The sequence below is a fragment of the Stenella coeruleoalba genome (genome assembly GCF_951394435.1).
Source record: "Stenella coeruleoalba genome assembly, chromosome: 21".
Classification (NCBI taxonomy): domain Eukaryota; kingdom Metazoa; phylum Chordata; class Mammalia; order Artiodactyla; family Delphinidae; genus Stenella; species Stenella coeruleoalba.
The window spans coordinates 32,525,420-32,543,315 of record NC_137167.1 but is presented as its reverse complement, the minus strand read 5'-3'; the positions used below and the strand labels follow the sequence as shown (position 1 = coordinate 32,543,315).

The following is a 17,896-nucleotide window of genomic DNA, read 5'->3' as shown; positions in this document are numbered from 1 at the left end:
GCAGGAGCTAAAAGGAAAGAAGGTGTCTAAGCGTGTTATCAAGTTCTGGCCCGAGCGGATAGATGTATGTTGACAATACTAAGATTAAAAACAAAGTAAAGAAAATATAGATAAAAAGTAGATTGGGACTGCATATGATTGATGTTTCATATTTTACATATTGGTATATTAACTTGGGTTGTAGCCCAGTTTTACCTGACAATCATCTTTTCTCTTCATTATGTTATTTTACGTATCTTTCAACGGGTATTTTGTTGTTGTTGATCTTATACGTCTGAGGAGGAAGCCGTTAATTCCCATGTAGATCACTAGAATGTGGCTATGTAGGCATATTGATTCTTTCCTTTTTTGTAAACCTAATATTATATTCTGTAAAGGCATAGTATATTATACATGTCCATTCTTTTTGCTGACCTGTATGTTGCTGGAATGATTGTTTAAAAAAAGACAATGTAAAGTTGCTGGCATATCAATACTCTTTCTCATTAAATATGTTTATATTTATTTTCCAAAAACGATCCCATTTTGGAGATATTTGAGATTAAAAATGTTATAATCACACAGTGTGTGTGTGTGTGTGTGTGTGTGTCTGTGTCTGTGTCTCGCAGGTATCTCAAACTTTTCAAAGAGTTCCATATTCTAGCACATACGCAAGCCAGTCCATGTCCACACATGTCCACACACACACACACATTTGTAGGCTCTGTATACTTTCAACCTCAATGCAAACTTGACTAGATTGCTAAGTGGAACTTTTAGAGAAGGCTAAGGAATGAGAACTGTGAAATTTTCTTTGTAGTAGCCTTTTATACTTTAAAATATTCATAACTATTGAGACAGTACCACTTCACAAGATTTATTATATGGAAACTATTATAAGTTGAAAAACATTTCTGTGTTATGTGGTTTCTGTATCACCATAATATGAAAAGTAGAAGCTACATTTAGGTTCATCAGAGGGAAATGGTTAAAAAAAAAAAAGTAAACTTTCATATAATAGAATATTACACAGTTCCTAAAACTAAGATCGTCGAGTAACTAATAATGTATTTATGATATGAATAATATGACATAGTAAAAATAAGTATTATAGAAAAATCACCTTTATAATACATTAACTTTTAAATTTCTTATTAATGAAGTTATAGGCAGTTTTACTTCTATATATTTTCAAAATAAAAATAAAATAATTGTATAAAAACAAAGTGGAATTCTAGAAATTGTTCTTGAATTCACTAACTTTTATATAAGTCTCATCTCTTTCATTGTATTTTATTATTATAATTAAACACAAACAAGCAAATAAATAATACTGGCAAAATTACCTTGCTCCACCTTTTACTTGATGTGTCAAATCAAAATACATACTGAAAAAGCCTTTTGAAATGTAGCACATTATTATTAGTTGGCAAAATTAGAACCATCGGTGTCATTTATATATCACTGCAACGGTGAACCATATCATAGAAAGAACATATAAATTCTTCATATAAATTTTTCATGTAAAGAATCCTGAACTAGTGGTAGATAAACTTGGTTTCAACACAATATCACCTTGTTCATAAGAACTGTAGCCTTGAAACTTTAAAATATGACAGACTAATGTTTTCATGAGTAAATTTAATGTACTGAAAATAAAAATTAAGAAAAAAAAGAATTATAGCCTTGAGCCAAGAACTTCATGTTGGTGGGAAAACATCAGTTTCCATATGTATAAATTGAAGAAAAAAAGTTAGTGCTTATTAATAAAGAAATATAAGTGTTTCTTAGAGGGAATATAATATCTGATCCTATACGTTTTGCCTTGGGAAATATTCTTCTCATTTGCAGTGAAAGATGAAAGAGTCCTATCAAACATTTAGTGTTAGCTGAAGAGACCAATCATTTTTTCTAAGTGATTTCTTCATCAAATTGGAAAATAAAGAACAAATAATAATTTTTGAGATAATAGAAGTATAGCTGTATTTAATAATATGTATTTTATCTCCTAGTATGTTTATGCATACCATGGTATAATGATATAAAATAAAATTAGAGTTATTCCAAATTGTTAATTAATTACAGAACAATACTTCTCTCTTTGGAATGGGTGACCAGGGCTGCCATTCACGGTGTTGCAGAATGGGCAGTGCATAGCCAGCCCTGCTCTATGCAGAGGAAATGGAGACATAGAATAACAAGGGCAAATTTAAAAATCACCAGGATAATTTTGGCAATAAAACAAAATATGTAGTTTTTTTTTTTTTTTTTTTTTTTTGCTTAATCATCTAAGTATTTCACAGATAAAATCTGGGGCTATTCTACTTCTTGATTGTTTTAATAATCCATTTCACTTTTGACTGCTCTATGTAACTTGTAAATTTAATTCTTGAAAACAGGCTTGAAGTACAGAACAAAGATTATAATGGTTTGCTTTTGGAGATTATCAGTCTTGCTCCTGGATGCACATGTGAAATAATTCTCATGATCTACTGGCTAGTAGTTTTTGCTACACTAAACTTTCTCTCTCATTAAGTTTTTATATATACATATATGTACATTTTAATACTATATATTTTTATCTCATTAAGTTTTAACATAGACAGATAACAAGTCGTGTGTGTGTGTGTGTACCATCTAAAACCTTAACTGTTAAGACAAAAAATGGGTGTTTTGAAATAAGGTATATTGGTGTTATATAAAAAAAAATGTATGGAACACAAAAATAATGTAAGACCTAAGGCAGGTTAATGGGAAAAAGTTTAAGAATCAGCTAGAAGAGTGTCCTTTTCTCAGGAGGGCTCTGCTAGTGAGATTGCTCTAGTATGATCTTATGTTTCCCTGGTAGGATATGTTATCACTTAACAACCAGTTGAGAATCCTGGTACTAAGATATTGTAGATGGACTCAGATAAGGGAGTGCTTTTCCTCCTGCCATGTTACTGTATTAATTTCTTAAGCTCAGTTGTTCTTTCTGTAACTTATCTTAGGTCTCTTGTGTGCCACTGCTTCTTACTTTAAGTATATAACAGGTATCGTGTTGACACCTATAAACGAATGTCTTATATATTGTATAACTTAAAAACCAAAGGAAGTCACAGATATTACAATATACTTTAATATTTTATCAAGGAACCTTTGTGATTCCTTCTACTGGATACATATAAAATAAGTGCTTCTTCATCACATTCCTAAATAAAAAGAAAAAATTAAATAACTGTTCAGAAATATTACTTCTAGATATTATTAGCTATATGGAAGATATAGATTACTAGTCTCATTATCTTTTGGAATTTATTATTATAATCATTATTATTATTGAGAATGGAGAAATACTATATACTGATTACACAGCATGACAGATAAAAATGTATTTATATATTACATGACTACCATTCCTAACAAGAAGAATCTCCAACAGATGTATAAAATTTTCAGATTTGATCTCTATTTTATGAAAATTATTCAGTGGAAATTATATTAAGGAGGAAATAATAATTATTTTGAAGGAAATGTTTCATACAAATAATTATCTTAAAATTACAAATGTGCAAATATTTGCAGAAAAATTAATTTACATGTTTTCCAGCTAAAATTCACAGAACGGACTACTGTATTCTAGCACATTTATAAATAACAAAATCAAAAACTAAATAATATCCAAATGCTATAGGAATGAATTATTATTGAATGCAAAGAGTATTTTATATCTGTTTTCTTTTTTGGTAAATAAATTATGTAATATTCTTCATAAACAAAATTAGATTTATTTAGGATAAGAGTTCCATATGAGAGGAAAAAACACTATTTTCAAATTTGATTTTGGCTTTTATCCCAAAACAGGAATCAGGATTCATTCCATTGAAGGCTACAAAACAAAACCAAGAAAATCACTGAATGATTGGTTTTCCTATATTCCAGGTTTTTGATGCATCTTCTGTGCAAAATGTGGTTCCTCTCAGCAGTATTGATCAAGTAGCAAGGAGCTAGCCATAAGCAGCTTAGAGGTAAGTGGAGGAAATGCAAATTTAAAGCAAACAAAAGAACATAATAAAATATCGTAATGGTTGCAACAGAATACATCCTGAGTGTTACTCTAAACAAGAGATCTGAGAAAATGAGCAGATAAATGCCAAAGGACAGAAACGCTGTTGGGGAATTTAAACAGGGTTATCTCAGAACGAACTTTGCAGGAAGAGACAAAGCACATGAACAAAGGCCTGGAAGAGTGTGAGAAGGTGACATCACAGGAACCTGCAAGTGTTTTAGTATGTTACCCTGGAACCGGGAGGAAGCAATAATGAGTGATAATGGAAAAGGAAACATAGGTCAGATCATGAAGATGTGCACCACACTGAAGCATTTTGTCTTTTGCTGAGAGAAATTGGGTTCCATTGAATAGTTTTAAGCAAGGGAATGTGTGTTTCAAGTTTAGAACAGAGGTTGGTCAATTTTTAAAAAAGGACCAGATGGTAAAAAAATTTGTCTTTGCTTTGCAATACTGTTGCCGTTAGAAACTACTCAATTCTAATACTGTAGCTCAAATGGAGCTGTGAACAAAATATGTGAGGGCATGTAATTTACAAAACAGCAGTGTTGGATTTGACTCATGGGCTGTGGTTTGCCAACCCCTGGGTTGGAAAGATCAATTTAGAAAGATCAATCTGGGCTCAGTGAGGATAATGGCTGCTCCTGGGGACACAAACCAAGTCACTGTAGGCCACAGAACGAAGCCTTTGGGAATGAAGAATTACAAAGTTATTTAGGTTATAAAATACAAAGAACACAGCACCAAATTAGGTGTGAGGGTTATGGGAGAGACTAAATGTGGGACGGCTCCCAAATTGTTGGCACTGACGAGCAGCTGCATGGTGGCAATGCTGTTGGGTGTGAACAAGAGTAGATGCAGGAGTGTGAGGGTGGATAGAAGTTAAACTCGTGTGTGTTGGGTCTTGGATGCCACTAGATATCCAGGGAAAACTTTCAAGGAAGCAGTGAAATGTGCATCTATCTAGAGAGAAAGATCTAATCTGGGCTTTGGCATGTAGGGGCTACCTGATGACATAGAAGCAAATAAAGTTACTCAGTGATAACATGTAGTGTGGGATGAGCTTAGGGCTTAGGACAATATCTTAGAAATGCTCACATTAATGTTATTAGCCAAGAAGACTGAATATGCAAAGGAAATGTAGGAGAAATAGCCAGAGAAATATGGCAGGTAAACAATTGTGTATTGAAAGTTAGAGATATTCCAGCTCCCAGGTTGGAGAGAGCTCAAAGAAGCATCAGTCCTACTCCAACAACAACAAAAAAGCTTACCAAACTTCTAGATCATGTATGTATTCAGATATAGAGAAACCCAAAAGTTTAAATTCTAAAGCAATACACGGCACGTGGTGCCTTCAGGTAGAGAGGACAGGGGAGCAGACACTCATCGGAAGTCGATGCAACTAGATATGGATAAAAAGAGTTCTTCCTGAGAAATTGACAAGTGAGTACTGAGTGCTGAGTGGAAGGACAGTGTGAAAACCATGGGAACTGCAGGACTGGGGGAACCTTGCAGGTCTTTGTGAATCCCACTGGGCACTCCCAGAAAATAATGGAAAAAGTACTAAGAAGTGCCCGCTGGGGATGCTGCTGGAAAGGAGAGCAGCAGCTTGTGAGAAAAACATGAACCTCTACCTAGGTCCTTCCCTCCTTTTTCTACTGTGGGGGAAAAGCCTTGATCTGTGAAGGAGAGGGCAACAGACATTGTTGTTTTTATTACAGTGGTAAAAACATAAGGCAGCTGCAGGGAGAGCACAGGGAAGAAAAATATTTCTCTGAGCTCACAGCCACATGGAGGGGGGAGGGGTCAGGAAATCCCAGGAGGCCAGACCCCCACGACCTAGGAACATTATACCTGTCTGAGACTAAGGTGACTTTTCAAAACAAAGAGACATACCCCGCACAACCCTTCATCAACAAGCCAGTAAGATTGAATAATAAGACAGTGGACAATTCGTTGGGAAGGGACAGAGGAGGAGAAAGAGGACACAAAGATATCCTCTTTGATGCACAGCACAAAAATCTCAAAGTCAAAATTGAGCGGACAGGCTCTGGGAAATCAACTCTCATCTGAATTTCAAGGTGTCTCTATAAGAATTTAAGTCTGAAGGGCAAATATGTATAAAGACAGCAATCATATATCTCGGCCCCAGCCCAAATCTGTATAGATTAGCTCAACCCCCGACACTGAAGGTCTAGCAGGAAAAAAAGGTGTGATCAACTTCCTGATACAAATATTTGTCCCAGATACAAATATTTATATAAATATGAATATTTATATATATACAAGATATATATTGTAAAACTTATTTAGATAAACCACTATTTTTAAAAGAAGGTATAACTAATACATCAATACAGGAGATAAAATGGCATCAGAGAGAAGACAGCTAGTCTTCTTGGTAAGAGTTGGTAAATTATAATCTAGCGTATCACCTTCAATGGGAATAATTTTACACCCCAGTTAAAGGAGACTGCCAGATTGAATAAAATAGTACATCCAAATATATGTTGCCTACAAGAAAATCAGTTTAAATATAAAGAAAATATTATCCAATCACATTTATGACATATGACTTGAATTCAGATTTTATAAAGAACTTTTAAAACAATAAAGAAACAAATTTTAAAAAGTGACCAAAAATGAAAAGCAATTGGAACTCTCCTATAGCACTGATAAGAATAAGAGCAGTTTTGGAAATCAGTTGACAAATTTCTTATCTATTCATTAATGCTCCTAATATATGGCCAAGCAATCTATCTGCTATCCTACTGCTAGGTATCAATGCAAGAGATAAGAAAACTTTATAGTTACACAGAATCTTAATGTGAATGTTTTATTCTATTCATAATTATAAAATAATGTGCATATGTCCTTCGACTGGAATATTAATAAGCAACTATGATATACCAGTAAAAAGGAATGTTAGTACTTAGTGAATGAAAGGAATAAACTGTTGATTCTTGCAAAAACATTAGTGAAACTTAAGTGCAGTTTTCTAAGGGAAAGAATCCAGTACCCAAAGGTTACATATTGCATGATTCCATTTATGTTATCATCTGCAAAGAAATTAGATCAGTGGCTGCTAAAGGGGTGGGGTGCATTTATATATACAGGTGTAGCCTGAGGGTGTATTTGTGCTGATGAAACCGTTCTGTATGAAATTGTGATGGTGGACACATGACTCCACATATTCACAAAACTGCACACAAGAAAGTAAATGTTATAACCACCTTCCGAGCTCACCCAAAATTTGGTTTAGATGTGCAGACAGATGACTCCACGTGTACATACCAAGAGGGTTTGGAAAGGTTTATTACTTGCATATTCGAAGTCTCTAGGGAGAGCAGGGAAGTCCTCTCAAGGAGCTTTGAAATGCCTTGAGACAACAAGGAGAACAATCAAGGCTGGGATTTTATTGGAGACAGCTCATTCTCCTCCCCAAGGATAATTAGAAAAGAATAAACTGGTCATTAATTATTTTAAAAAAGGAAAATAAACACTTGCAATCAGGGAATCAAAGGTTTTTGCAGTAAAACATGTGGAAATATAAAGGAGGAAATATCTAAGAAACATTCAGCACACCCATGCATTCCCCTATTCAGATGACACATCCAATGAGGAACTGAGTTGAAATATATGTAAAATAAAAATTTCTGGTCATATGTCATCATGGGTAGACTAATAATATAGCTCTAGTATTTGGGCTGGTTAAAGGAAAACATGTTTTTCACCAGCAAAATTACTCTGAATCTCTGGGACCATAGCTAGAAGCAGGGATCTGGAAGAGATACTCAATGGCTTCCAGACAGGTAATTAAAAAGAAAAAAAGTACTAGTACACTTTTCAAAGGAAAATTAGAATGCCTTTTGTATGCATTTTATCTGGAACAAATTTAAATGAATTTAACATTATCTCCTTGAGAATAAATAGAGTTACAAAGTGTTTTCAGTTAAATCTAGGAAAGTGATTGACAGATGGATTCAGCAGCCAATTATTCAGATTTAACCTACGTAAGTTGCCACTGTATTGTAAGATGCTTCTGAGCTGCGCTTAGTCACGTGTGCTCACTGCAGTTCTCCCTAGTCCATCTTCGTGATTCAAGTGAATTGTGTACTTTTTTACGCCCGGGACTAAAAAGGAAAAGCTAGTAGCTGATGAGTACATGAACACATTGGAAAAGATAAGCTTGGAGCCAAGCCTGCCTACCTCCAGGACAGAATACTTTGCCCCATACGTTTGTGTTTCTCATTAAGAGAGAGGTGGCTTTGAGATAAAAGAACATTAGTAGCTCTATGTTTTAGTAGATAAAGTTAGTAGTTCTGTTGAATCTAGATTCAGCTATATGAGTCACTCCTTGCTTTTCCAATTCTAAAGAGACCTAGCAGAGAAGATTGGAGCCTATGGTATTGTCCTAACAGGACGGAAGTAACTCCAACTGATATAGCTTCATTCTGTGATCAGAGATGACACACTTCATAGTGCCATCCCCACCACACGTACACACGTGAGTTCACGCCTGCACACTGGAGAAAATTCAGTTTCGATTCAGCTTCTCATTCGGCTCTGTGGGAGCAGATGGCATCTGAGAAGGGCAGCGGGGACGGGAAGGCTGCTACTCCATAGATTGCGTCTGAAAAATACAAGCCGAGGACAGTGGAATCTAACTTTCACTGGAGTAATAATTTATCTTATTTAGGGACACAGTTTTAATAAATCATATTATGCAGCTGGGCCATATCACCAGACAAAAAGGTTTATTGGATTCAGAATATGTTTTAATGTTTACCCATTATTTAAACCTTATGCGGCATGGATTTTCTCTTTTTCAAAGGGCAAAAAATTATCTGCAGGAAAAGATTCTAACAAACAGCCTAAACGTGTTTTAATTTTTAATCCAAAAGCCCAGGGTAGCTAATCACCAAAATAGTTGGGAGATTTTTCTCTATAAAACATATTTGATATTTATTTCAGTGTATCTAAAAATCATTATAAAGGCTCTCAAGGATCCTTATCAAACCTAACCCTCCTCCCCACACCCGCTCCCCCAAACCTAACTGTCTGTACTTAGGGAAAGAGTAACATGAAGTCTTTATTGTAGAAAGATTATGGGAAAGATTCATTATCTAAATATTATGTCATACAAGCATGCTCTGAAAATACAAGATGACAAGAAGTTCAGACTTATCCTCAATATAAGAGAATTACCTGTGTAATTCTGGCAGAAAAATAATTTCTAAACTATTACATCTAAAACAGCAATGTACAAGTAAATGAGGGATCTCCTCACACCTGATTTCCTCTGGAGCCTCATTGCTGCTCATAGACTAGTATGTGACTTTCAGAATTAAGGAAAAACAGAGTCTCACTCTGTTTGCAAACACTGTTTATTTATTCACATAACAGAACTGGTGCCTGCCAGCTTGAAATTGTGCGATCTTTTTTTAGTTGGATCAACTGATTCACTCTAACTGAAGGACGTTTCCCCCTGATGCTGAGTAAATTGTTCTTGGTTTCACTGGGGTCTGTATTGTGGCTATCGCACATCGACAGCTTTATCCACGGCCATTTTTTAAAAAACCGTAGCCATGGCTTCTTGGGTTCAAGAGACAGACCTCATGACTGGAAGAAACTTAGGATATTTCATGGGTCACAAGTCATTCAGCATTCTCTGTGCCATGCTCAGTTCATATCCTGGCTCAAAGAAGGAGAATGTCATATAAAATTTATAGGCTCCAGTATTACAGTATTTCCTACTTGTTCTCCAGTTACAACAGAGGCACCAGGAGAGTTTTCTGCTGCGATTTTATCCGTGGGATTTGTTCTCATCTTTTCATATCCTAAGACTTACAACTCTATCAATATACTCAGCGTTAACCATCCAGATATCCGCACTGACATTTTATGTGTCAATGAGGATTCAGAGTTCCCATGAGAGGAATTTGAAAATAAAGTTTTCTAAATTAGTGAATTGTGTTAAAACAAACACACACAACCTAAGACTAAGAACAATTGAAAAATCTTTAGGCAAAATCATCTCCATTCGAGGGTGTTCTGTTTTGAGGAGATGTCAGGTTTCTAGCAGAGAATGAGGGAAGTAGAGGATTATAATTTTATTTGAATTACGAGCACCTCTATGATTAATATTAATGCCAATAACCTCTGCAACTAAAACAGATAAATACCCCTAAACACCTACAAGGTGGCAAAGTTAGGCAGGGACTATAAGGTACTCTTCCTACTCTGCCTCCTCTTCTGTTAAAACATTTTAATGCATTGCCCCAGTGCCTTTCCATTTGAAATGTTTCCTCTGGCGCTCCACCCAGATGCCCTGCCTTGGCTGACCCAACGGGCTCATGTTTTGGTTGTGATTCTCAGAACACCAGGCCCTACTAAAATAGCTCACTTTAGATCTGCCCTGCTTCATTCTAGCTATGCTGGATTCTTCAATTCTGTGATCTCTATACTTCTATTATTCAGCTTCAGTCTTAAAGAAAATTTGGTATTTCATTTTCTCAGAATCTTCTAATCCCAAATTTCTTTTTCAGCTGTGAGTGGAGTCTACCCCAAGATATTCTCCCTAGGTTTTCTGAAAACTCTAAGGAGGCATGTGAAGGGAGAACTCCTAGAAAAAGAAAGAGGTTTTATGGAAATGTCTAAGTGACGATTCTCTTTACTTTACCTAGCAAATAAAAGATACACATACATACCTTTGATTACCTAATAAGGAAAACTTTGTATAATTAGAAGTTTCCTACGAAGCCAACCAAAAAAAGCAATTTATTCCACAATAACTAAATTTTATTTGCATATATTGACATGTTGGTTCAAAATACCAAAAGTGATATTTCCTTGTTACCTTTAACAAAAGAGAGAAAAGGAGCACAGAGAGGCGTACACAATAAAACAAACTGCAAATAACACATTCAAGTGAGACTATTTTATAGGTTTGTTACTGTAGTCAGTATATATGATGGTACCTTGTATATTTTAATTTAAATGTAACTTTATGATATCACAATTAAGGTTAGAGTCACCTTGTTTCTGTAATTTCAATAATTCATTTTATATTAATTTCAGTGAGGGATACATTTCCAATATTCATCAGATTTCTGTTTGCATTATTCATTAAATAATAAAATGACAACCTTTATAGATGCAAACTCGCCTTCATCCAGTGGGTGCTGAGAGAGCAAAAGGAAAATGAAAGAGCTCCAGAAATGGTGCAGATGTTGGCTTGACTAGAATGTTAATACGTTAGTGCTTCCAAATGCTACTTTGTCTGAAAGAAGAAAATGGTGCTTGTGTTTCAAGAGGCTGAAACATAATATGCCATACACAGCTGGCTGAAGGGAGAAAGGGAGTGAAAAATTATGATTAGGAGAGTTTAGCTAGGAATACAAATGGCCCACTATGGAGAGATATTGCAGTTCCTCTGGTATTTGGTTTTCAGTTGGGATGCTTCGGGAATGAACACCTAAGGTCATTTTGGATAGTCTCCAGAATATCTCCACAGTAACAAAACCAGGTAACATTTATCATCGACTGCTGTCATCCGTTAGCAATAGAAAACTACACATCACTCTATTTCTGACTGACATATTAGAAACACAGCTAAGCACAGAATAGTTTAATCCAGATGAAGAAGACCATGGAAGGTTTCACCATGTCCAACTGAGTTGAGTTCATCATTCTTCCAGTGTGTCCTCTGTAGCTGTGATCCTGGGAATAGACTCCAAAATTATGTATGCCAGAAGAAATCCTGAATTTTCCACTCAATAAATAAATGATATTTATTGATTTAACAAATTCTATTTAGTCTTTCTTCTAAATAATTATAATATAACCTTTCCTGTTTTTATTCTGTCTTTGTTCAATTCCATTTCCTGTAGTCTCCTGTCCCTTCTCACTTAATCACCCCTCCCCATTCATATCAGTCTGTTCTGTTTCTTATAATTTCCCTTCATATCGTGTTGTTGTTTCACAGTCTGTTTCCATCTGTCTGTCTCTCTCTTTCTCTCACACACACACGTAGAGTATCGAAATTTGAATAAACAACAAGGATCCAGGTTTTGTTTACAAGATACAAACCACTTCCTCATACCTTTCTAAATATTTAACTTTTACTTTAATTCCTTTTTAAACTTCAGATTTACTTTCATACTATAAAATCCATATTTCAGTTTACAGTTTAAGGGGGCTTTGGAGATGCATACAGTGATTTAATCACCACCACAATCAAGATACAGAGTTTTTGCATCTGAAGGATTTTAGCAATATTTTGAAAGAGCCACTTCAAAGTTATATGATTAAACCAAGTTTAATCACAAGTGACATGTCCCAGGCCATTTCTGAACTCCTGTAGCTTGTGACCCTGGATGTTTTCCTAGCCTTCTTTATGTTTCATGATTATCTGTTGAAATAGTTGCATCTACTTCACTAGAAATGTGTTAGTATATGTACAAAGTTTAGACATTGACTGGCACAATTAATGCTAAATGAATCAAAGTAATTATTATCAATATTGTTATCACCATTATGACAGCCTTTACTCCAGGAAGTCCTCACTTAAGGACAGACTGATTGCTTTTGTGGGGGGAATGGAGAGTAGTAGTAATGACCGGTGACAGTGCTTGAACTCAGAAATATCTGCTCTGATACCGAGCTGCTGCCTATTTTCTGCTCTCCCTTTGAAGCAACAAGGGTATCATTCTGCTTTGCTTTCTCTTCTATTCGAAGGTGTTTTCCTACCACTGGGATTGTTGTGGAGCCCTCATGACAAGCAAATAAAGCTCAGTTCCAGTAGTGATTTTGTGGATAACTGGACCAAGCACGGGTGAGTAACAAAAGTAAAACATCTTCAAAAGTTTATGATGTTAGTATATAACCTCAGCATAGCTATTAAAATAATAAGTAGCAAATATTGGAAATTTCAGTAATTCACGTATATTCCTGATGCTACTATTCACCAGACTCCCTACATTACCCTCAAGATTGCCCTTTGCATAGACAAATGTCACATTCCTGTTAGATAACTTGTGATGCTAACCCCTGTCTTTATTCAAATCAACTGGATAAAATATTGTGTCCTGTGCCCAAATAAGCTAATCTACATTTATGAAATACTACAGATCAGTGATACCCTAGTCTGGGTATTTAACGGAAATTGTTTCTTGTAATTGGCCAGTTCCTTTCAGTGAGCCTTACATATGGGATTGTCACACTATTTGGCATCAGCAGGTCACAGAAGGTCAGAAGGCATCTTCTAAAAATCATGCGAATAGGAGACATTCTGGGGAGAAGAGGCGGGATTTCTGACTTTGGCATGCACCTAGTTGATATTTTCAATCTAAGTTTTTGTCCAACTGTTAGAGGATAATATTCATTCCATCTTATATGAAATGTCTAATAGAATACTCATTTTATGGAAAAGGAAATCAATTGAAGTGTTATCGCCTTGCTCTTATCTAGATCATTCTATGAACAGCTTTGAAATTCATTTATGTTCCTAAAGGCCTCAGGCATTTTCTATGGCAATCACTGATGGATTTTCAATCAGAGGAAAATAAGAGGCAAATAAGTTTACACATGTATTTTGTCATTGAATTTTCACAATGTGTTGTACCAAAAGATGTGTATGGAGGAGAGAAGAAATAGGAACAGGTAAATAAATGTCAGAAAAATTCGGCATAAAACAAATGAGAAGCAACGTATGGAGAAAGATTAGTAATTATAGTTTTGACTTTGCAAGGGCATTTTTACACAGAAAATCATATATGTGTGTATATCCATATACGTAGTATAATTTACATATGTGAAATATAATTTCATGGGTCAATATATTTTTTTATATTTTTCTTAAAGTACTCAGTGCTAAATTTTATCATTCACATCTTTGCATCTACATAGCCAAGTAGGGAGCCAATGACGCAGTTTTCCTTTTGTCCTGTATTACAGGCAAACATGCTTTCAGGGTTACTTTTTTCCTTTTCTTTCAAGTTCTATAGAAACTTTTACAGAAAAAAAAGGACCTTAGTTACCAGTGAGCCTCAACCGCACCTGCATTACATTTAGTGTCTTCTCCACTCTGTAGAGCAGCCATTCAGAAGTAAAAAAAAAAAAAAAAAAAAGTTTTTTAGCCTGTTACCAATTATTAGTTAGAAATATTTACTTCATATCTACCTACTCATAAACTACTTTGAAAGAGGATGCTTTGTGTCTTAAAACAGAAGTGCTGAATAGTAATTTGTGACATCAAATACACCTTTGAATGATCATCCCTGTCTTTTATATCCCAAGAGCACCTGAAAACTATTACGTTGGTTATTGTGGTTCAGCCACTGTTCTACTTAATGTTAAGTGAGAGCTGAACTTCAATTTCTTTCCTGCAGCCTCTTATAATTTTACCAGTAATTTGAGCTCTTTAAAAACGAGAGAGGTTAAAAGAGTTAGTCGTAATGGAAAAAAGAATGCAGTTAATATTTTCAGCATATTTATAGGTAGCATATAATGTCAACTTGAAGCTGACATTAAAATTCTACATCAAGGCCTTCATAAAAGTCTTTCAGTATATATTTAATGATAAGTCTACAATGTGGGTTTAAAAGTATTTATCCACAAGAAAATCTTTTAGTAAAAGTACCTGCATTTAGCGTAATAAGGCACTTAGTCTCTCCTCTACTGTTACTCTTACCTTGTCACTCCAGTGCCCTCACAGTGCATTTTTCCTACTTTTCTTCTAAGAATTATCTTAAGGTATGCAAATCATATAATTCAGAGTACAGCTAGACATTAGGACCAAAGAGAGGTGTAAGTATGGTGACAACACTCTCTGTTTATTTATTTAGAACAATGTAAAATTAATACATTATATCTACACAAATTTTTTAATATTAAAATTGTTCTAAAATATGGAATATAAAAATATACATGAAAAATGTATAGATCTTATTCATGTTGACTTCAGGGGATGTATATAGATCTTATTGTCATGAGAAAAAATAAATGAAAACAACTATTATTTGTGTATACACACAGGAAAAGCACCTGTTTTTAACTCTAGTGAAAGTAATACTTAGCACAGATCACGCAATGTAGCAATTGAATACATAATAGAAATTAACACTGATTGAGCATCCATAAAAACAACACCTCCTTAAATTTTCTAAAAATTAGAGCAAAATAGTGTGTTAAAATCTTACTTGTAAAGAGTCTATAAATTTCCTGATCAAATGTCCAGTAAATGCATATAATATAAAATGTGCAAAAATTGTAAAATAATGTGATTTAAAATTTTCAGAATTCTATGTCATACCCATTTCTAAAGGGGGCACTTTATTTTTGACAAAATTATACCATGAAGAGAAGAAAGTGTTCCTCTATCATTTAAGTGCATTTTATAAATGGTTAACAAAGAGTACCAGGAATGTTAAAATGTGCTAATCAAATATGGTCATGTTTATTTGTGATGTTAAACTATATCTAAAATATGGATGACACTTCCTCTATCTTTTTCTCCCTCTCTCTAAATATATGTATGTGTGTGTGTGTGTGTGTGTGTGTGTGTGTGTGTGTGTGTAATACAGGCACACACATATGCATTCTGATTTTGTGGAAAAATAACTTTAAAATGCTTAGAAAAGTTTCATATCTGTTGGACAGTTAATTAATGTAAAGAAAGTACTGGAATGTAGGTTTCCATACCTGTGATATTGTGATTTATAATAAGAAATACGTGTTTGGTCTTTGTCCTCATTTCTGACACAGTTCCTAAAACGCTTGAATTTCCTAAGTGTTGAGAGCAACAAAGTTGTCTTTTGTTATGTTAATGAGCCGACCTTTGGAACTCACCGAAGTAGACTGCAGGTTGCCAGTGGAGCCAACCACAGGTGACTAGAGGGTTGGAACTTTCAGTCCCGCCCTCAGATCTCTGGGGAGAGGGGGGAGAGGGACTGGAGACTGAGTTCAATCACCAGTGGCCAATGATTTAATCAATCATGCCTATCTAATAAGGCCTCCATAAAACCTCAAAAGAACAGGATTCTGAGAGCTTCCAGGTTGAGGAACAAGAACGTTTCCACCCATGCACAACGGTGCCGGACCCCAAACTCCACAAGAATAGAAGCTCCTTTGTTCAGGACCTCACCCTACGTATCTCTTCATCTGGCTCTTGATTCCTATCCTTTAAGATATTTGGTAATAAGATCTAGTGAGTAAACAGCTTTTTGAATTCTGTGAGCTGTTGTAGCAAATTAATTGAAGCCAAGGAGTGGGTCATGGCAATCTCTGATTTATAGACAGTCAATCAGATGTCTCGGTAACAACCCGGACTTGTGATTGATGTCTGAAGTGGGGTGAATGGAGAGCAGTCTTGTATCCTTAGTCTGTGGGATCGGACATCACCTCCGGGTAGATAGGGTCAGAACTGAGTGGAATTGTGCGACACCCAGCTGGCCTCGGAGAATTGCTTGTTGGTGGATGGGAACATCCCTCCACACAATGAAATTGGGTCCAGGAACCCAAAAGAATACCTCTCCTGGCAAAGAAGGTCATAAATTGAGCTAAAGCTGAACTATAAATATAGAGTTTCAAGGAAGGATTTTGTTTGATTGTTTTAAGATGGGAGAATTGTAAACATATATAGAATCTTACTGGAAAGATCCAAGATTGAAATAAAGATTAAATACAAATCAGAGACCAGGTATAATAAACTCTCAGGAAGTAGAAGGTGATGGAATTCATCATACCGAGTGATTACCTTAAATGAGACTAGGGACACACATACATACATTCACATGCACAGAGGGGAAAAAAATATACGTGTGGATAAATGTTGTTCTGTAGATTTTATGATAGGAAATACGAGGAGTAAGAAAAAAAAAACCTGAGGCCTAAGGTTATATGTTGTCACCTACGATCTTCTCCCATATGCTCTATACCTCCCCTAACCCATCCACAACGCCACCCTCTCCAACTTCCCAGATTTTCTACCATATGGTCTGGAACCCGTGGTCTAATATCAGAAAATCACCATCACATTTTGCTTTGAAGAGTCCCTTTGCTTTTTTCGTTTAACAGAATCTGGTTTTCTATAGCTTTCATTACTTATTTTTTTGCCCTTCCAGGAAATGGTTTTTGTTGGTTAGGTTTGGTTTGACTTTTTTCACCTAAGTATGCCCTAAATAGCACAGATTTGCTGGTGGGATAGATATTATCCTAATTGCTCTTTACTGCTACTTCCAAATTATCACTCTTCATTCAAAATCTCTTTGCTAGGAATCTTAAGGTCAATTCTGCCCAGTCAGAAGTTTTCAACCTCTTTCCCTGCATCGCCCTTAGTGACAGGTTGAACACCATGGAGACAATCCACCTAACACCCCTGCCTCTCAGTTATTTCAGATCTGCACTTCCAAATCTTTTCCTCTAGGCCCTCAGAACCCTTAACCTATAAAGTCATATTCTAGAACTTGACGCCATCCATCATTTCACTACCCCCAACAGTTCAATTTCAATCATCCAGTCCCCACATATTTTTCTATTGTTCCAGCTTACTTACCCTATTTAGGAAATAAGACTGTTTTAATAATTGTGTGGCTCATTGGAGCCCTTTGTCGACACAAAACAGTTGTTTCTAACCATCCCAAAATCTTTGTAGATTTAGCAATTCTTCCTTTCCTAACTACCTTCTCTAATATATTGCCTTTCCCATAGTCATTCTCACTATCGAGTACAATTTATGTTTTGCTATGTTATTTACATTAATCTTTACTAGTTGAAAATATTCATATCTTTGCTTGTTCAGTGCTGACTCAGTTACTAGAATGCAAGCTCTCTGAACACAGAGAATTTTTCTCTCATTTCCTATTCCAC

General features: G+C 35.3%; 1 long non-coding RNA gene across 1 annotated transcript in view; it reads left to right on the top strand.

Moving 5' to 3' along the window:
* LOC307179610 overlaps positions 1–17,896 on the top strand; it is a 305,248-nt gene that overhangs the window by 151,667 nt on the left and 135,685 nt on the right. Inside the window, exons 5-6 of the long non-coding RNA XR_013825443.1 lie at positions 3,901–3,986; positions 12,767–12,863. This is a non-coding gene — a long non-coding RNA (uncharacterized lncRNA). The remainder of the gene's footprint in view (positions 1–3,900; positions 3,987–12,766; positions 12,864–17,896) is intronic.